At 42.9% G+C, this 21,886-nt stretch overlaps 1 protein-coding gene and 1 pseudogene across 26 annotated transcripts in view; one reads left to right on the top strand and one right to left on the bottom strand.

Annotated features, from left to right (window-relative positions):
- Positions 1-7,120: 7,120 nt before the first annotated feature.
- LOC131278877 (ADP-ribose pyrophosphatase, mitochondrial-like) lies at positions 7,121-8,384 on the bottom strand (annotated as a pseudogene).
- An 8,639-nt stretch (positions 8,385-17,023) lies between these two features.
- Positions 17,024-21,886, top strand: part of PCGF5 (polycomb group ring finger 5) — a 140,389-nt gene continuing 135,526 nt past the window's right edge. For 7 of the 26 annotated variants that reach the window (XM_058298755.1, XM_058298752.1, XM_058298737.1 and 4 more), the window contains exon 1: positions 17,241-17,448. The gene's annotated coding sequence lies outside the window, so the exon portion shown is untranslated. Of the gene's footprint in view, positions 17,449-18,135; positions 18,324-19,546; positions 19,605-21,886 lie in introns of those variants that run through there. The other 19 variants (XM_058298736.2, XM_058298741.2, XM_058298735.2 and 16 more) reach the window with 12 other exon arrangements.

Genomic DNA, 21,886 nt, shown 5'->3' on the forward strand with positions numbered 1-21,886 from the left:
CTCACAATTTTACTTTCATCAGTTTGTTATCCTGTTTGATAAAAACCCTGATGAAAAGAAAAGAGAATGTTCAGCAGTATGCTGAAAGTAACAGAATGATTCATCAAAGTGAACAATTGCCCAACAATTGCCAGATAGAGAGTGGCATAAAGTTGCACCAATATAAACAAATACTTTTGGACTTATGCTAGAAGCCTGAGAAATGTTAACAGGTAAACTGCAGTGTTGAGCAAGAAAACTCGGTATTGTTTCTTTTTTATTACATCATCTTACTGCGTCAGCTCTCTGTGTGTGCAGTGCCACTCCTGGGCGGGCTGCGCTTTTTTCACGCAGAGCAGCTCTCCTTGCAGGGCACATTCCTTGCACTTGGGGCCCTTGCACGTGGGGGCACCCCTGCGTGGCATGGCACTCTTTGCACGCGGCAGCACTGTGCATGGGCCAGCTTACCACACAGGTCAGGAGGCCCTAGGTATTGAACCCTGGACCCTCCCATATGGTAGGAGGATGCTCTATCAGTTGAGCCACGTCTACTTCCCTCTATTCACTTCTTTTTAGCAGACATTTATTGAGTATCAACTGTGGATCAGACACTGGGAATGTAAAAATGAACAAATACAGTCTTTGCTTTCAATAAAAATAAATTACAATAAAGTTTCTACAATAGAATATTATACAAGGCAACACAGAAGAATGAAAGATTAACTTTACCATAGGAGTTAGAGAAAGCTTCTTGGAGAAGATGTCTGAGATGAGTTTTGTGAGATGAATAGAAAGACAACCAAGGGGCAACCAACTGCAAAAACACAAGAGATATGTTCCAATTTTGAAACTTACAACAGCAATCAAGACCAGTGGTACTAGCATATGGATAGACATATAGATCAATGGAATAGAATTAAAAGTCCAGAAATAAATCTCATATTTACAGCCAACTGATTTTCAACAAGTGTGCCAAGACAATTCCATGGGGAAAAGAACTCTGTTTTCAACAAACGAGTGCTGGGATAACTGGATGTCCTCATGCAAAAGAACTAAGTTGGACTGCTACCTCACACCATATAAAAAAATTAACACAGAATCTATCAAAGATAAAATGTAAGAGTTAAAAACTATCACACTTAAAGAAGAAAATATAGGAGTAAATCTTTGTATCTTTGTGTTAGGCAGAGCCTTCTTAGATACAACAACAGAAACACAAGTGACAAAAGAAAAAAAGAAAAATTGGACTTCTTGAAAATTTAAAATTTTTTGTACTTCAAAGGGCACACCATTACGAAAGTGAAAAGATAGCCCAAAGAATGGGAGAAACTATTTGAAAATCATATGTCTAATAAGGACTTGTACTAGAATATATAAAGATCTTTAACAATAGACAAAAACCTCAATTTAAAAAATGGGCAAAGGATCTGAATAGACCTTACTGCAAAGAAGATATACAAATAGTCAATAGCACATGAAAAGATGCTCAACATCATTTGCATCAGGGAAATGTAAATCAAAGCCACAAAGAGACAAAACTTCACTTCAACTAGGGGAACTATAGTTAAAAAGACAGATAATAACAAGTATTGGCAATGATGTGAAGAATCGGAACCCTCATATACTGCTGATGAGAATATAAAATGGTTCTGCCACTTTGGAAAAACTGTTTGGCAACTTCTCAAGTTTAATCATATAGTTACCATATGACCCAACAATTCCATTCCTAGTTATATACTCAAGAGAATTGAAAACATATGTCCATACAAAAGCTTGTTCATAACAGCATTACTCATAATAGCCCCAAACTAGAAACAACCCAAAGGTCCATCAACTGATGAATGGATTTAAAAATATAAGGTATATCAATACAACATTATTTGGCAATAAAAAGGACTGAAGTATTGATACACACTACGACAGGGATGAACCTTGACAACATTATGCAAGTGAAAGAAGCCAGTCAAAAAGTACTACATAATATGTGATTCCATTTATATGAAATGTCCAGAAGAGACGAATCTATAGAGACAGAAAGTAGATTGATGGTTGCCTAGGGCAGACGGATTTAGAAGGAAATATGAAAGACTATTAAAAGGCATGGGATTTCTTTTTGTGGTGATGAAAATGTTCTAAAGTGATTGAAGTGTTTTCACAACCATACAAATATATCAAAAACCAGTGAATTGTACACTTTAAATGGGTGAATTTTATGATATCTGAATTATATCTCAACAAAGCTTTTTTAAAAAACACAATAGATATGGATATTGAGTGCACCATGGTCCTGATTTTTCACTCCTCCCTATATCCAAGCCCTTTGCTATGTGACTTTCAACTTCCTTTTACTGGAGAAATGGAGTCATTTATCCACTTCTTGAATCTGGATTAGCCTTGTGACTTGTTTTGTCCAATAGAGTTTGGGGAAGTGACATGGTGCCAGTTCTGAGTTTGGGACTAAAGAAATCTTGCATGTGTCCATCTGCACCTTTGCTCCTCTGCCATTGCCATGAGAATGTGTGTGCATTAGCCTGATAAAAGATGGGAGACATGTGGTATAGAGTAGAATCTTTTCAATCATTCCAGATGCAGTCACTCTCAGTCAATTCCAGGAAATGTGAAAAAGCTCAGCCATGGCCAGAAGAACCACCGAGTCAAGTCCAGCCCAAAATGTCAACCTACAAACTCATAAACTAATTAGATGTTGATTTTGTAAGCCACCATGTTTGGGAATTGTTTGCAGCTTTTTTTTTTTTTTTTTTTCCAGAAATAGTTAACCTATATGGTAGAATAAAATGGCATTCAAGTGTTACCCCAGGAACTTGAAGCATGAGAATACAGAGGATAGGCAATGAGATTCAGAGATGGTTGGCCACCACGTCTCTTACAGAGAAGAGGTGGGTGGGTTAGATATACACATCTTCAATTATTAAATAAGTGTGTGGTATGTACACATAAAAATGCTGATCAAAAGTAGTACAAGGCGGTTGGAAATCCCACCATGAAATTTAAAAACATAGCTTATATTCTTTACTATCTAGTAGTGTTTCTGTTGAAAAATCTACCTTAATTTTTCAATATGAAAGTTTAGTCAAACAATGTCACTTCTGTGGTATTCTTGCCAAAAATGCATAACTTCAATCTAATCATGAAAAGTGTAAGAGAGTAACCCAGATTAAGGGACTTTCTACTAAAAATTTGGCTAATACCCTCAAAAGTGTCAAGGTCATGAACAACAACAACAACAAAAAAGAATGAGGAACTGTCCCAAACTGAAGGAAGTAAAGGAGACATGACAACTAAGTGAAACTTGGAATTCTTGGATCCTTGAACAGTAAAAGGACATTAGTGGGACAACTGAAAATTTTTGAATAAGAACTGTAGGATAGTTAATAGAAAAATGTATTAAATCAATGCTGATTTCTGGTTTCAATAATTGTACTGTACTGTGGTAAATTATATTGTCAACATTTGGGGAAGCTGGGTGAAGATATAAAGGAACTCTGTGTACTTTTGCTGTAATTTTTTGTAGGTCTAAAATTATTTCAAAATTTAAAATTTTTTTGAAAATTAGGCCAAATATAATGTTAAATTTATAATTTTTTTAAAGAGCGTTAGAGTATGTAGGAAAGTGTTAACAGCAGCTATTTTCCACAAATAATTTGAGATGCCAGGCACTATTCTAGGTACTGAGAGTACAGCCGTCAATGAGACAGACAAATCCTTGCTATCATGGGCTTTCATTCCAGTAAGATATAAGATAATTTCAGCAGGTATGTAGAAAATAAAACAGGGTGTGTGGAGGCTGACTGGATAGGTACTTTAGATGATCAGGAAAATTCTGAGGAGATGATATTTGAGTGAGACCTGAATGACCCAAGGAGCAGACTTTGTGAAGATATGGAAGGGACATTAGGCAGGGAAGAGTAATGCAAAGGACCTGGGGCAGAAACAAGTATGACTTGTGCCAAAAAGAGAAAGGGCAGTCTAGCCAAGGCAGAATGCTACCAGGTAAGATTAGAACAGTAGCATCGTCCAGAACTGGGAGGGCAGGGTAAGGAGTTTTGTGTTTTACATACAAAAGGTGCCATTGGATGGTTTTGGGATGGTTGGGACATGATGCAGCTGATCTTTTTTAAAACGTCATTTTATTTCTTGTGGAAAATGACCTACAGGAGAATAAGAGTGGAAAGAGAGAGGCCTATTAGGAGGCAACAGCAATAGACTAGGGAGAGAGGAGATAATAGTTTGTTTAGAGTGGTAACAATAAAAGTGGAAAGTAGTACATAAATGATTTTGGATATACTATATTTTGTATATAATTTAGCTGACTAAACTTGCAAATGGATTGGCTGTGGGTGGGAGATGAACAAAATCAAGGAATCTAGAATATTTTCTTTTTTCTGGTGCAACATAGATGGATTTTGTTGCCATTTGCCAGGGAAGAGTGATGGATAGACAGTTCTCGGGGGGCGGCGGGGACAGGTTGTGATGATTTCTGTTCTGGACATATTAAATTTGATACATCTATTAGACCTTCTTCAATTCAGGTTTTGTAATGATTATGTAATATATAGCATAAGTGTATTATAATATATATTCATATATATTTCTATTTTTTAAGGAATTTACATTTTGAAAAAACAATGTGAGTTTAGGAACATTCAAAATATGTTAGGCCAAACAGTTTAAGGAGTGCCGTGCCACGCAAGGGTGTCCCCCGCGTGAGGGAGCCCCACGCGCAAGGAGTGCGCCCATGAGGAGAGCCGCCCAGCGTGAAAAGAAAGAGCAGCCTGCCCAGGAATGGCACCACCCATACTTCCCGTGCCGCTGACGACAACAGAAGCGGACAAAGAAACAAGACGCAGCAAACAGACACCAAGAACAGACAACCAGGGGAGGGGGGGAAATTAAATAAATAAATAAATCTTAAAAAAAAAAAAACAAAATATGTTAGGCCAATCAGGTACTTGAATTGTTCAAACAAAGACACAGAACATATCTCATCTGGAAAAGTTATTGAGATGAGACTAATATATAGGACAAAATGGCTCCTTCCTAAAAGCAAGCAGTTATAGAACTCACAAGGAAAACTGATATATTAAATTTGTTCCTAAGCATGAAAAATGATGGTCATCCATGGGTGAATCTTTTCACAATTGCCATCACCTGCATAAATACAACATTTTTCAAGGAAGAGAAAAACAAATGAATCCATACAACTCCCCCCCAAGTTTAGAAAAGGAAACTGTCTAAATGTACATGTTAAGATACAATGGGATTTTCTCCTTCCCTCTCTCCCTTCCTAACTCCCTTTCCTCCCTCTCTTCTTCCTTCCTTTCCTGCTTTCCTGCCTTCCTTCCTTTTCTTAAGCAACAGTACATAGGGGACCTGGAGACTCTAGCGAGGTAACTACTGGAGGGAGTACAGCCTAACTGTCAAGGGTCGAATCCATGGAGCCCAACTGCCTCCATGCTCTAATCCTACCTCCACCACTTACTGGTTGCATAACTTTTGTTCAAGTTCCTTAACCTCTCTGTGCCTAGGTTATATCATCTGTAAAACTAGGACAATATGTGGTAGACCCTGTGAGGTGCATCCTTTTCTCCCCCTTCCAAGATTCCCCTTCTCAGCAGCTGGGAATGCTGCCAGAAGATGGCTCTTAGCTGTCAGCTCTCTTTGGGGATTGCCTTGGCTGAGGAAATTGTCTTTCCCAAGATCATACCTCCTTCCAGAGGCAGCCCTCATTCAATGACTGATCAAAATGGAGTATAAAGGCCTGGTGCCTCGCCCCAATTCACAACACTGGAAAGGCCTTCCCAGCTCCATTTATTGCTATTGGAATCCCCTCATTCTTGGATGCCAGGGTGCGAACTCCATGTTTGCAAACTGTCTATAAACACCTCCTCTATTTGCATATTGGCTTTTTATTGAGAAAAGGTAGGTGTAAATTGTATTTTCATTAGGCTGGAATTACATACAACTCTTGATAAGGAATTCTTCATGACAAGAGTCACATTTATAGGGTCGTCTTCAGAAGTGAGAGGAAACAAATGTCCTGAGCCTAGTCCATTCTGTCTAGGCAGAAATAGTTCTAGAGGGCTGGATATTAAGCTCATTTTGTGCATTTAAAAAAAATTTTTTTTAAGATTTATTTATTTCTCTCCCCCCCTCCCCTCCCCCTACTCCTCCTCTTCCCCCCCACCCAGTTGTCTGTTTGCTGTGTTCTTCTGTGACCACTTCTCTCCTTATCAGTGGCACTGGGAATCTGTGTTTCTTTTTGTTGCAGCATCTTGCTGTGTCAGCTCTCCATGTGTGCGGCGCCATTCTTAGGCAGGCAGCCTGCCTTTCTTTTGCGCTGGGCGGCTCTCCTTACGGGGCACACTCCTTGCACCCCCCCTACGCGGGGGACACCCCTGCATGGCACGGCACTCCTTGCACGCATCAGCACTGCGATGGGCCAGCTCCACACGGGTCAAGGAGACCCGGGGTTTGAACCGCAGACTTCCCATGTGGTAGACGGACGCCCTAACCACTGGGCCAAGTCCGCTTCCCTGCATTTTTTTTCTTAATGCACTTGATCATTTTGGACTAAAATGGAGACTGAACTTTTCCCATAAAACTGAAGCCTCTAAAAACAAAACTAACCAGAGATTTTGACTTGAACATCATTGTCAACAAGACCACATAACACTAAATTTGAAAGGCCAATGCTATAAAAAAAAAGTCATGTAATATATTAGAGTAGGCCACATTCTAACACCTCAGAAAAAAAGTAGAAATAAAGAATTGACAAATGCAGACTTGCTGGAAAGTACAGGCTCTGGTTGGTAAGGAAGTTATCTTGTTTTATCTACAATTCTTTAAAATGCATTAGTTATATAATTTGGTTTAAGCCACATGCTTAAATAAACATATGCCATGTGTCAGTATGCCTCTTCTTGCGATTAGAAAGCCAAAAAGTTTAGAAAGGGAACTCGGACCAAATGTGCATGTAGGAAAAGATATAATAATAATTTCTTTCTTTCCTTTTTAAGCAATGGTACACGGAGAACCCAGAGACTCTAGAGGGTAACTATTGGAGGACAGGGGAGTACAGCATAGTTCCCTCATATTTTCTAATATTGTTCCCTGATACAAAGCCTTCATACTGTTAAGTTTTGAAAATAATCCCCCAAACAAGTGACCCTCTCTGTCTCATTCTCCCCGGGAGTTATGTGGTATCTGCTTCTTTTCCACCCTCATTCATTTGAAGGCTTTTGTCTTACATGAGACTCCAAGCCTCTATTCATGGCAGTCAGGCAACTTGTCCTCACTCCAGTGGGCATCTCATTTCTCAGCCACAAGTTTCATAAATTGGGAGTGGCTGGCATAAAGCTTGAGCTTATCATCGATGTCCACCAGTTCACTTTCTTGGCATCATCGCCAGCTTCCAGGGGAAGATGATCCATTATCTCACCTATGTCAACTTGGTAGTTCACAGCCTCTGTCTCCATCCAAGCATTATCTGTATTCCGAGGATCATCCACATAGCCTTTCTAGACTACAAAGTGGTCCTGGCTGAATAGTTTGTGCAGTTGTTCCTCCAGCTCCTGCATTTCTGCCCTGGTTTTCTGTAAGGAGTTCATGGCCTCCTCACCAAATTCTCTCTTCAATGTGACACTAATTTTCTCTCCTGGGTCAACCATCCCCCCTGGGATTGCCCATTCTTCACAGTCCTTCCTTTTGATGGCTACAAATTATAGGATGTTTTTCCCTGAAATGGGGTGGGCAACTTTACTTCCCTTTCTATCCCTTTTCTACCTTGTTATGATGGGATCTGCAGTATGATTGGGCCCCCAACGCTCCAGAAGCCCTTGGGTGGCCAGCCCTGTCCAGGCCTGCAGGATTTCTAGGTTTACCATTTTCAGTCTCATACAAGCCATTCCAGCTCCTTCTCTCAACACGCCCATTCTTTTCGTTAAATTTAGGAGAAAAGGTCCTTTCACCCACCTGGGGGTCTACCTACATGGGCCCAGCCAAGACAAAGGTGGCAGTGTACTCTGCAGGGTTGCACTCTTGCCACCTAACCAGCCAGCTCGCTTTCTCCTCAGGGACCTGGCTTCTCTCCACCTTAGAGGCAGGGTTGGGAGATGTCGGGGCCTTCTTGTGGGGGGGTTCTCAGCACCCTTGAAACCTGGCATGATAAAGTTCAGAGGAAACCCACGTGAAGAAAATGGACTCCAGCTGGCCGGGATGGTGGGGCAGCTGCAGGGCCTGACTGTTACAGAGGCCAAGGTCACGGAGAGACACGGTCGCTAAAGCGTTTGCCAGGAGGCGCCCAGCCATTCAAGACCCAGAAGCCCGAGGGAAGTTCGGCGCTCGCAGCTGGGAGCGCAGAATCCACACGAAGGCAGAGGGCACCAGCACCCACCCCGCCTCCGCCCCGGCGGGGACCCGGCCAGGTTCTGACGCTTCCCAACCGCCACAGCTAGGCGCAGCTGACTAGCCTAGCGCGCACCACGACCCCCGCCCGGCGCCCCCTCGAGGCTGTCGTCACGTTTTTATCTTCAATTGAGAACTTTCGAAGTCGAACGTGCTGCCACACGGGAAGCGATGGAGCTGGAAAGACGGTCCAAAAATACCAATAAAATTAACAACAACAAAAACAAAAGTGCATTCTTGCTTACCCGAGTATAGCCACAAAAAGTACATTTGGTTCGCTGGGTCTGAGACAGCTGTCTGTTAAGGGGAGGTCAATGAGAACGTAAGAAAGAAAATTCTCTACTCGGCATACTCAAAAACTAGTGAGAGTGAAAAACCTAGAGAGGGTGACCTCAAAGGGGAGGCAGCGCTTACCTGGTGCACTGAACGTGGTCGGGATGAGAAATCAATGAATACTGATGGGCACGGTGTGGGTGATGGTTCTAAATATCCAGGCCAGCATTTACTAGGAGAATGGGTTGGTCAAGTTACTTAATCTCTCTTTTCAAAGAAGTACTGACCTATTGGAATGCCAAGTGCTGGCCTGGCACAGAGTGCTGAAAGCTAAACCACGTGGTCTCTGCTCCCAAAGGATTCTGGCTGCTGAGTCAGCACAAACTTTAAAAATAGAGCTAGTACTGGAAGGGCAGTGCCAGGTAGTCCTTAAGAGTTGAACAAAATCAGGTTCAAATCCCACTGTCTCCCCCTCTTAATCTCAAAACGTCTTTGACTTACTTTCTTCTGTTTCCTCATGTATAAAATGGAAATATTAATAATACCTACCTCATAGGATTGTGATGGCCATTAAGTGGGATATCACAAGTAAAGTTCTTAGCACAATGTCTGGTCCACAGTAAGCCCTCAAATATCAGTTGTGATCATTATTGTTATCATTCATTTCTTTGATACTGTACCTTGCAAACTGTGTAAAAAAAACAGGACAGCCGAAATGATTAAGGGAACTGAGCAGCTCACATATGAGGTTAGAGTAAAAAAAACTTGGACAAATTCAGGCTGAGAAGGAACAGGATATAGGTCCTGAAATGGACAAATTCAGGCTGAGAAGGAACAGGGTCTAGGCCCTGAAATGATAAATAATGAGAAGACATGGCACAGACTTGGTCATTATATCTAAAAGAACAAGCCCTGGGGAAAGGTATCTTTTCATTTGAAACAGATGTTTTAGAACAAACGGAATACTCTATACTCTAATTGAAACCCAAAGAATATTTAACATTTCCTAAGATACGTTCCATGTTACAAGAGTCCCATGAGAAAAATGTTCAATGAATAAATGATTTTATGGTCAAATATGTTTGGGAAATTCTGCATAGTTAATTTGCCAACACCCTCCCCCCCCCCCCCCCTCACCTTAGAGATTTGGGATTCACATCAGTGTTTTAAAATTCCTGAGAAGTCCTATAAAAACAAAACAACTCAACCCTAAACTACTTGATTTTGTTTCATCCAGTGTTTTCCAAACAATCTGACCAGACAACTGGCAGTATTTTAGGAAAACACTTCAAATTTTAAGAAAAGTTTTAAAATGTGTGTACCCATGGGGGGTAGACTGCTAATCATTTGAAGTTCTCACTACAACCATTACTATGGAAAGCAGCTACTAGATACCCAACCATCATTTTCATAAAGAACTCTAAAGTAGTTGGCTCACTGGGAGCAGAACCTTCTAAAACCTTCAGGCTTCCAGAAGAGTTGAAACCCAGAAATACTTGGGGCTATGGAGAACAAAATAGGAAGGCCTGAGAGCAAAAAAAGATGAGACCTGGTTATCATTAATCATCATCATCATCATCATCATCATCATCATCATCATCCTTGTCATTTTTGAGAACTTGCTGAGTGCCAAAAGCACTACTTGGAAAAGAAAGATGATCAGTAAGGGACACAGTCCCCAGCTGTACCCCAGATCTATCTCTGGAGCTCTTGTCTTCTCATACCTGAAAATTTTCAATCATGAAATGCCTATTCCTCTGGTCCTCCTGGAAATGTATTAAGGAAACCACTGATAAGACAACTTAAACATTTTGAGAAGAGACACGATGAATTCTCACATTATTATTTCCAGGTATCGTTATTCAACTCACAAGAAACAAATGAAGCAGAAGTCTTGGAACTGGTTCTAGCTTTCCACCTTCATAGGCAGTATGGTTTTGCATCTGACACTCAGCTTCTCTGTGTCTGGGTTCCTCACTATAAAAAGAATCCGCTGGTCTCTTATCTACAAAAGCCTTCAGGCTTTAACATTTTACGATCTATGAAAATCTCATTATTGGAAGGCCAAGGTCAATTTATGTTATGAATCAAAAAGACCAGATGTTCAAAAATAAACAACCAGATGCTCAGGAGGAAACACGCATACTTAAGGAAAGCAAGGGAGCAGGGACAGTGTGGTGTGTCAAGTACAATACAGTAATCTAGTGAGCCAAAGAAGTTCATGCAACACCTGGAAAGGGACTTGGAAACCAGTAATAAGGTGTTTTTGCTTTGTTTTTGTTTTTGTTTTCAACATCATCAAAGGGAAGAAGATAGTTAAAGCAGACCACTCCATGGTCATGGTACAAAGGGTGCCCTACAGGAAGGAAATGAAATGCTGTAATAGAGACCAAAGAGTTATTTGCTTTGGTATTTGCTGGGAAGCCATTGGGAAGATTCCTTTTCCTAAATTTCCTCTGAGGCGGAAATGTCTGCAATAGAAGATCAAACACAAGGAGGCACAGAGAATTTTCCAGTCCCACCCATGGGAAAGCCCTAAAGGAACTAAAAGAGGCAAGTGGGAATAAATCTGTGGCCTGTCATGAACTGCTCCTGGGTCAGAGATGTCTTGTGTGATTCCCTTTTCTCAAGAACATTATGGAGGGCAGAGTGCAGATGGGATCCAGGAAGTGCCAAGGCCCCAGGCAATAATCCTTCCAGCTTCTCTTTGGGAAACAGAAATAAGTGGTAACAAGTACACTAAATTATCATGAATCATTCACCTCTTCCTAGAGTAATGCTAAGGTGCAACTTCAGAAAGGAATCCAAAAGGAAAGCAGAAAAAGGTATTTTTTATTCTTTAAGGTGATAATAATGATAATAAATAACAACATAAATTAACTACCATTATTAAGTGTTTTTCATATGCCAGTTTATGCTGTAGAGGTTTGCCTAGGTTTGACTGCACAGTTTTGAATCCCGGTTCAGCCATTTCTTTACTAAGCCACCTTAGGCAAATTTAACTCCTGAGCCTCAGTTGTCTCATCTAGAATTTATAATGGTATCTATATCATAGGATAATTGTGAGCTAATTCATTGAAAGAGTTTAGAATAGTGCCTGCTCATAGTAGGACCTCGCCAATATTAGCTATTGCCACTAATATTAAGCATTTTATATTCATTATTTCATCTAATTTTCACAACAACCCTATGAATTAGGGCCATGTACTACTACCAGTTAACAAACTAAGGATATTGCAGTTTGTAGAAGAAGTTAAATACTTGGCCTTCTAATAACTTGTCACACAGCTAGTAAGGTATATGTTTCAGAATTGGAAAAGCTTGACAATAATAAACCCATATTTTATTGGTAGTCCAAATGCAGGTTGAATTTGATTTTATATGATAACTATTTGTTATAGTTATAACTATTTATTATAACTATTAAAGTCATGTCCTTATAACTATTAAAAATTGAGTTAAATTAAGATGGTTCTGCTGGGTTTATTCTATGTAAGAGAAAGAGGTTAGAGACAGTGAAACTATTAGCAGCCCATCATGGGTTGTAAAAACAAAGTGCCCTATCTATGGGCTAGTTCAGGCAAGAAAGAGAAATCAGAGACAGACTGAAGCCAAAGAGGCTTAAAGAGTAGGAGGAGCCAAAGATCACCTTTACTAATCCCAAAAGTCCCAGAAGATGTTGGTAACCAGTCAAAGCAGTGAGGGTAGGAGGGACTTTGGCAATGGAGAGTTAATTTTTAGGCATATTTTAAAGATATATGGTAGGACAGGGAGTGGATGTAGCTCAAGTGGTTGAGTGCCTGTTTCCCGCATGTACAGGGTCCTGAGTTTAATCCCCTGTACATTCATGTGATAGGTAGTTGGAAATGGAAACCTAAGATTCTGCGACTAACCTCTCTGTACCTTATTTTCCTCTTTTATAAAATAAGGAATTTATCTAGAATTAATCATTTGGAGCCCTTTTATCTCCCTAGAGGAAGTATGTAAACAAATTAGAGATGGAAGGCAGATTTCAGAGATTAAGGCAGCATTGAGTGATGAAGGTGTTGGGTCATAAGTCTGGCTTTTAAGTAAATGAGAAAAATGGGATAACTTCTGACTTTTTCAAAATTAAGGAAAACTATGCATTGTAATAAATTACATAGGCAGGAAATTCTATATTCATATTTAGAGTAGATTCAGTCTACAAAATAACCTAAGAAATAAAGTAAAATGTTTAGCAATGAAAGTTAAATAGGCTTTATTTATAGGAGAGAGACCCTTCAGTTTGTATGGTGTGAGGTAAAGGTGTTAGGAAAGTCCAGCTGCCCAAAAAATGTCTTCCTGACTCTCTTAAAATACTTCCTAGATTTATACCATTAAAATAAACCCCTTTGAATGTACTTCATTTTGTAAAATGTACATTTATCTCTTAATTTAGCTGCTGTCCTGCTTTTCCAGGAATTAGTCTAGCCAGCTGACAACTAGCTAAAGGCAGTCAACTGAGGAGACAAAGATTTGAAGGAGAAGAAGGAGGAAATCCACTTGGTTTGTGTAGCATTGTCTAAGTCGGTCAGTTCAACAACATGTGGATGCCTATTATATCCCAGCACTGAGTTAGAGTCTGGAGCCAAAAGGGCAGGAAAGTCATGGATGGTTGCCTCAAGATGCTTATAGTCCAGAGAGGGTGGACTGCATGAAGACCATGGTACTGGGGAGTTTTGAAAAGTGGGACCAGGACACAGAAAGGACAGGTAGAGGGACAGAGAAGACTGTTCTCTTACATAATTTTGTGGAAGGCTTGGACACCTGAATTAAAGTAATGCTTTTCTTGGTCCTATTGAGTCCACTGAAGGGACTACTAAAATTTTAGCTGGTAGATTTGACATTCTCTAGGCTGAGGAATGACAGATAATTCAAACTCCTTTAATTCCATGATTTTTCGGTCCCTTGAAATTTAAATTAGTGAAATTTTACATACCAGGTCTTGCAAATTGTATCACTAACTATGAAATACATGTCTATTGCTAATTTTTCTTGCCACCCCTCACTACCCCAGAACTTCACAGTGTGCCAGGACTGTTGAGGCTGGTAGGAGAAACCAGGACTGGCTGGAGCAGGTAGTCAGAAATATAGAAGAATTGTAGCTAGAAGGATAATTGAAAACTTCTTTAAACAGCATATTTTCAGAGGCACACCATATTTTCAAAAGCACCATAAGATGTAACCTCAAGTTATGGAAAGAACACTGAATTAGGGCTTCAAAGACTTGGGGACTAGTTCTGACTCACATTTACTAGCTTGATACTCATGGGCATCATAATGATATTTGACCATATTTTTTCAGTACTGACTATATGCCATGCCTGTGCTACAATTGTGTGTTGTAATTCTCACAACAGCCCACTGAGGTAGATTCTATTATTTTCCCTATTTCGTAGATGAGGATCTTAACCACAGAGTGATTCATGTCCCATAACCTAATGCTTATCAAAGCTGTGATTTGAATACAGGCAGCCAACCTAACATCCATGCTTAACCACCATGATATTCAGTAACCTAAATTTTTTTGATCTCACTTTCCTGGCTTAAAAATAGAAATTTTGTGCCAGACAAGGTCTAAATTCCTTTCTGCCTCTAAAACATTATGATTCTAATTATATGAATTATATTTATACTTATGGTTAATCTGTGTATCTGAGTAGTCTGTCTTATAGAGAAAAAAGGTCTAAAGGCAAATTTCTGAGACATGGTCTCATCTCATTCCTATCCTTCTCTTGTGCTTCAAGTTGCATCATAGAATTCACTGTTCCACCAAGAATTTCCTACCTCAATCTCCATCTATTGAAATTTCTACTCATCCTGTAAAGACCAACTAGAAGGCTGCCTCCTCCAAATAGCCATTCTCAACCTTTGGAGATTTAGAGTAGGGATGTGTTAGAATATTGGGAGTTAGGATTTGGGGAAATATCCCAAGAAAGGAACAAAACTAGGATAAGAAGAAAGGGTGCAGGAAGCCACAGACAAATGAGAAAAAAACTGTCAACAGTGTTGTTGATGATGGGCACTAACAAAGCTTACCCTGTGATAAGCAGTTGTAAACCACCAAAATTACACCCATGGTGTCCAGCTAGTAGGTATGTGGCAAGAATTTAATGGGATAACATAAGTAACATGTCTAGCACAGCATTTAGAGGGGCTACCAGGTGGTAGTTCTTAATCTCCATATCTACCATAGGAGCCTGGTCCTCTCCTTCATGTTCAAGAAGGCTGCCATCCTGCCTGGGGATAACAGGATAAGCAGAGGTGAGAAGACACTCAGTGGGAAAAAGAGAAGTCAGTTCAAAGACAGCTTTCCCAGGGGACTGGATGCCATATATCTAGAAAAATAAATCCTGTCATCCCAGGAGTCAGGAAGAGTAGGGGTCCATTAGATATGTGGGGACACAAGGAGAAAAATGAGAGCCAGAAATAGAGACGATTGGAGAGAAAAAGTAAATGTAAGGGAGTTTTGGTGGAGGAGAGCAAGACAGAGGGGAAATGGAATGAAAGGGCAAAGGGAGAAGAGAAAAAGGAAGAGACTTTTGATCTAGAGAAGGAAAGATCTGAGCTGCACCTGCAGAATCCTACCCAGCCTCCCAGAGGCAGCCATGTACAGCATCCAAGACTGGAGGGCCAGGCACTTGCCACTTTGCTTTCAGACCCATTCTCCTTTCCCTGCTCCCATCTGTAAAATAGGCATTCTGATCCTGCCCTCTGTCTTCTTGTCTACTGGCTTCTCTCTTCTACCATTGGGAAGTCCTGGAGGGAGAGAGAATCTAGGGACCTTCTCCCCCTCTCTCTGCATTAAGAGCCTGATCCAGCAGTAGCTGAACTTTCTTTGCTCCAGCTCCCACTGGACAAGCCTTTGATGGTTCTGGCTGCCTCCTCCTTTTATCCCTCCAGTCCTAGGGGAGGAGAGAGTTGTTACTTTCAAGATTGCTTCACCTTCCCTGGTTGCACTTCCAGTTCTTCCGACACCTTTGTAACTACTTCCTTATGTTAAATTACCATTATTTAATTATCTGAGAAAGAAAATTCTCTTTCACTGGGAATTGCCCCCAGAGTTCAAAGACAGCTTTTCCAGTAGGACTGAAAGTAAAGCATCTGAAGAGATAAATAAATTAGCCAACCCAGAAATTAGGAAGAGTCAGGGCTAATTTTCCCAGTGTTTGATGCAGAGTGACAGATCCACTCTAGCTGTCAGGGGTGGGAATGGGGGTTCTTAACCTAGGAATTATCTGTAAAATAACTGGGTTGGCTATCCCTTCAATATTTATCTATTCACTCTGATCACTTTGGACCTGTAGGCATTCGATTCTAGTCTCCAAGGGCTATTAAGTGCCTGCCTTAAATTTGGAGGGCACCTATCTAGATGTGGTGGAGAGATGAGCCAGAGATACAGGAGAATGGAGTGGGCATTTTCTGTTTGAAGAAGTGCTTGTTTTTTGCAAGGTGAGCTTTGCAGACTGGAAGACACTCAGAGCTCTCTCGAATTCTTCCAATCCCATGAGAACTGCACATTCTCATGCCATCTAATTCTTAATACAGCTTTCATCTCTTCCATCCTGAGTCATGTAAAGGCAGGCTCCTGTTCTAAAGGAATCTGTAATCTAGTGGGTATACAAAGCAGTGACAGTACTGACCCACCAGACAGATTGATGCCAGACAGAAGAGCTGAGGCTGCTCAGGTCTCCCGGGAAACTGCACAGACACCGCACAAAAGTTGAATCTATAAGGGTATGACAGGTGAAGGAGGGAGTGATGGGGTTTTCTGACTTTCTGGAAGAGAAAGGAGCAGGATCAAAATCAAGTGTGAAAGGATAGAGACATTTGCGGTGATCTGTATACAGGGGCTTTGGGGGTGGGGTGGAGTGGGGCGATGGAGAGGAGGCTGAAAGGTGGAGGCCCAGCTGTGCCAGTCTCTGAAGCTAAGGAAATGGGGCTTGAGGTCATGGGGAGTCATCAGAGGTTCTTGAGTATCGGTGTGGCAAGGTCACTCTGGGATGGCAACTTTGAGTGCTATGCAGGGGACAGATTAGAAGCAGAGAAGCTGGAGGCAGGGAAAGGAACTGCGAGCTCCACGGGCAGCTGATACTGGAAACCTCTGTTTGACTACAGCCAAACAGGCATATTAACATTTGAACTGCATTTTTATTCATTCAAGGGCAAGCTTCCTCTGCCCATGGGGGGAAAAAAGTGACCTCTCTGTGTTTGGATGATACGAAGTCTTCAGTCTCAGAAGTTTAGAATTTCTCCTTGCCAAGGTCGGGCCACTACAGGTGGGCGATTCCGAGCCCAGGGCGATCGCTTGGCTCGACGCCCGCCCTGGGCATCCGCCGCGGCTTGCTCCCTCCAGGCCCGGGCGCCGCCGCGGGCCGTGCCCAGGAGGGCGCTCCGGGAGCTGAGCGGCGGCGGTTCGAGGAGGCCTGGCGGGCGGCGGCGAGAGGCTGTGCCCCAGTTTGTGTCCAATCAGGGAGTGCGGGCTGTGCCCCGAGCCGGGCAGCAATGCGTAAACAAACCCACGGCAACTCCTCCGCCTCCTTCGCGCGCTCGCCCCGCGCCCGCCGCTGCCGCCGCCGCCGCCGCGGGTTCCACTCTCCTCGCGCCCGCCTGGCCGGCCCAGTCCCCCGCCCCGCGCCGCTCGCATCCCCCACGGCCCCGCCCCGCCCCCGCCGGCTCCCTCACCTACCGCCCCACGCGCGCGCGCGCGCACCCCGCGTCCCGCCCGGATCGTGGCCTCACGAGAGCAAGGTAAGGGCGATGCGCCGGGACCGAGGCTGCTTCCCCGCCCAGCGCGGCCCAGGGAAGTTTCTGGCGTCGCTGTTTTCCGCTGGGCCGGGGGAAAGGCCCCTGGCGCCAGGCGAGCCCGGCGGGGCGGGAGGGGTTGCCGGGCGCCACCGGGTCACAAGTTGCCCAACCTGACAGTGGTGCGGGCTTGCGGGCTGCGCCGCCGGCGAGCGTCGCGCGGAGCGCGGCGGCCGCGGGGAGAGGGGCTGGAGGCGCGGCGGGGCTGAGCGCTGTGCGGGGAAGGGGAGGGCCCCGAGGAACTTTCTCCTCCCCTGAGGGGCTCCTTCCGGCCCCGGCCCCGGCCCCGCCACGGGAGCAGCCGGCTCCCGGGCTGGAGGGAGACCGTGAAATGTGTTTGAAGAAGCTGACGCAGTTGGTGACGCTCGCGGCTTCCTGACAGGGACCGGCAACAGCAGCGCCTTCACCGAGGAGGGACGAGCCGAGTCGGCGCCCGGGCCCTTTCCCCGCCCGGGAGTGTGGGAGCCGCGTGCCCCGGCGCCTAGTTCGGGGGCCGCGGGCTCGGGGCGCGAGCATCTGCTGCGGGCCGGGAGACGGGCCCAGGCAGCGCGCGTCGCTTCCGTTTTGATTAGCTCGGGTTATTATATAAGATGTCACGGCGAGGGAAGGGGCAAGCGTTGGCCTCCCCGCTAGGGGCGGGGAAGGTCGGGAGGCTGCGCGGGACCGGGACCCACCTGTGCGCCCTCCGCGCCCCCTGCGGGAGCTGCCCGCGCGCGTGCCGGAAAAGGGGTGCCGAAGGGCGGACGTGCTCGCCGCTCCCCTCCCCGGCCCGGGAGCACTCGGGCAGCGGCCGAAACGTGGTTTCCTCTCCTCCGGCTCGCGTAGGTCTACACGTTTCTGGCTCTAAGCGTTTGTACTTTGAAACATTTGTTCAGTATTAAGGAAGCTGTGTGTGCGGCGGTCATAGTACGCCGCGAGCGTGTGGCCGTGAGCTCCAGGGCGGTGAATGAATCATCGTCCCGCGGACTGGGCGCCGATGATTCATGCGGGGTACACACGCGCGCGTACTCGCCGTGTGCCTCTGACCCGGGAGACAGCGGCCTTTCTGCAGTGATGACGCCTGGGGAAGGGGGGCAATGAGGGAGGGCGGGAGCGAGTTAGTGCAAAGGGGGCGGTGTTTTTTCTTTCCTTTTGTAATAACTTTGGGGGTGTCAGGCCCCTCAGATTTTCCGAGGCTTGTTTCACATTCTTGAGAGGGTTGCACGATTCAGCCTAGCTGCGTTAATGAGTTGCTGGAGAAGCGCTGATTCGCTCCAGGGTTGGGTCCTGTCTCTTTCAGATTTTGGATGGTGTCAAGTGAGCTGTCCGGGCTCTAAAGAAATCCTTCCAGTAATTGTCTCCACTTAAGTACCTCTACACTAATTAGCAAAAATTTAAAAGTAAGTGACTTTTATGAGAAGAAATAGTGGCTCCTTAAATTGAGAAGCCCTGTTTAAAGATGTAGGGTGTTTATTTTGTTAAGCCAAATCCTAAAAGCAACCTGGTTTGCCATTCGTGAATACAAAACTTTTCCCACTGTCATTGGCCTTAAAGGCTAACTGGACTCATTTCCCACCCACCCCCTCACCCCTACTTGTAGGATTAAGAGTAAAGTTTTCTGGTCATTTAGGACTCAGCTCACTTGGCACCTACTCATCCAGGCCTCCTTGATCACCTTAAGTGGTCTCCACCCCTCCCCGTAGAAACTACTCCATTTTCCTATTTTATTTTCTTCATGTCTCATAATTGCTATCTGATACTACTTTGTTTAGGTGTTGTTTGTGTCTTGTCTCTTCTCATTAGAATGTAAGCTCCATTGGGGCAAGGATATTTGTCTGTTTTTTTCACTGCTCTAATCCTAGCACCTAGAACAGTGCCTGGCATATATTGCAATGCTCAGAATTTGTTGACTAGTGAAGGAATAAATTGCTGTTTTCTTATTTCTTGGTAGAACTAACTGTGACAGTTCAAATTCAATGCCTTTTTGTGGGCAAGGCACCAAGGTAGTGTAGTTCTAATTTTCTTTTGACTGATTCATTTCCTCCTCTTTGCTGTTTACTTATAGCACAAGAAAGGTTTGGGCATCATATCCCTAAGATACGTTTTGTATGAAGGAAGATAAGGTATGTGGCTCCTTGTCAAGGTAAACTGTGTTACTGTATAAATCAGCAGATGAGCAAAAAATATCTATGCTAGCATGTTGAAAAAATGTAGGATATTGGAAATGGAATCAGCAAAGCCAAATTCCCACAGTACTCTATGTTTCCACTCAGAGATGAAATATTGGTATTTCTATATTCTTCCTACCCTACTCCCTCCCTATACAGCATCCTCAAGTTTGATTACAGTTTGGGAAAGTTCATAGTAGGTAGGTAGTTACTAGTATGAAGTATTTAACTAAATGAATGCGAGAGTCACATCTCTGGGGAGGCTTTAACTCTTACTTGTTTTTGTTGTTGTTATCGTCCATAGCTTAAGTCCACAGATGAGTAGATAAAAGGAGTTATTTAAAATTGTAATCAAAGGAAATGAGTTAATTGTGAAGAATTCAGCTAAAGGTATAAGTTGGTGAGACAATGGAAAAAGAATTCAAATCTAGTGTTTAATAATACCCCTTAAGAGGATAAACTTTAATGAACTTTATATTATTATAAATAATCAACTTTGGAGGCATGTTAATCAGCTTCACTCTTGTAACAAGTTTTCAGAACTCAGTACTTGTGAATTTACTCCTGAAGAAAAGTGGGCATTAAGCAGTTCCCTTTCCATGATAGTAGCTGTGATCACTTTCAGAAGTGTAATCTCAAGAGTGAGCTCAAAGATGATAGAATTTTAGAGCTAAAGGGGACCTTAAAATTGCTTGGCACAGTCCATTCCCTTTTATTAATCCCTTTCCAGAGGAAAATAAGGCAGAGCTGACTTGCCTAAGACCCAGGGCCAGGATTAGAACCAAGTATCCTCACTCCCACTCTGGGCTCAAGTTGTTGAAAGTGCCTGAATTAGCAAGAGTTCCCATGGGTATGGAAGGAATGATTCCTACCTTTAGTCAACGGTCTGCCTCTTGCTTGTAAACTCTCAGCCAGTAAAATTATGCCTCATTCAGTCCTGTACCCTCCCATGTGCTTGGACATCTAGGGGCTCAACAATCTGGACAAATGTATTTTAAGTTAAAAAAAATATTTCGGAATCGGAAATGAAGGAAAACTTAACCTCTTTTCCAGACCAAAGAAGTGTTTGACAAGGGAGTCATAATATTGACAGTAACTAACATTGAATTAACCTTATATAATATGGGTGGTACATATATATGCATATTGTGTGTCTATATAATGTATATAGTATACAGTGCATATGTGTGTGTGTGTGTGTATATATATAACTTTTTATAATAATGAAGCTACAATGGTCTATAATATTCATGCCTCCAAAATTTCAAAAAAAAATGGTTCAGTTTGCATGCTTGCTTACTTGGCATAATTATCCACCGGAGAAACAGTATAAGTCAGGACATCTGTAGGTCTTTCCTTTGCCACAGTGTCCAATAGAAAAGTCTGGACCTTGCAGCCAGACGAATTGAGGCTGAAACTCAGCTCCATTCCCAATAAGCAGGGCTGTCTGCAGCAAATTACTTAACTATTTTGGGCATTAGTTTTATCATCTCTAAAACAGTTTGAAGGATTGTTGTGAGGCTGGAATAATGTATGTAAAGTGCCTGGTATATACTAGGCCCTTAATAAATGACAACTGCTATAATTATTCCTGCTGACTTATGTGATCACAGGCAGCTCAATCTCTCAAGGCTTGAGTTTTCTCAGCTGAAAAATTGGTGGTTGGGGTGAAAGATGGGAAATTAAATGATGTCTAAGATCTTGCCCAACTCTTATGTTTTAGGCACCAATAAAGGATGCACAAGTCTCCTGCTATTTTACTTGAAATGAAATGATTCATATATTCTAATAAGAGGACCTGCAAAATGGTTAGTTTTTAGGTCTTCCCAAGAATTTGATTCAGTTCACTTTCATGACATTAAGGACATTTTCATTATTTTGTATGCTATGTGATAGATACAGCGTTAACTTCAGTACTTCAGCCTGTCATTCATATTACTAGTTGATGGAGTATAAAGGTTAATACCCTTCCACTGAGAGGCTTGAAAGTAGGGAGCATAAGACAGATAACCAAACTCTTTATTACATGGAAGAACAGTTAGTGAGGCATAAAGAAAATGCTTTGTGACTTCAGAGAAGGAAAACACTACTGCTAGCCTGAAAAACTGGGGTAGACTTAACTAGGGAGTTTTGAGGAAGGCCTTTAAAAATTGGTAGGACATCAACTGGCAGATGTGGGGATTCAGTGTGTACTGAGATCTGAAGAAGGACATATATGAGTATATCCAGGAATTCAG

Source organism: Dasypus novemcinctus, chromosome 6 (genome assembly GCF_030445035.2).
Source record: "Dasypus novemcinctus isolate mDasNov1 chromosome 6, mDasNov1.1.hap2, whole genome shotgun sequence".
Classification (NCBI taxonomy): Eukaryota; Metazoa; Chordata; class Mammalia; order Cingulata; family Dasypodidae; genus Dasypus; species Dasypus novemcinctus.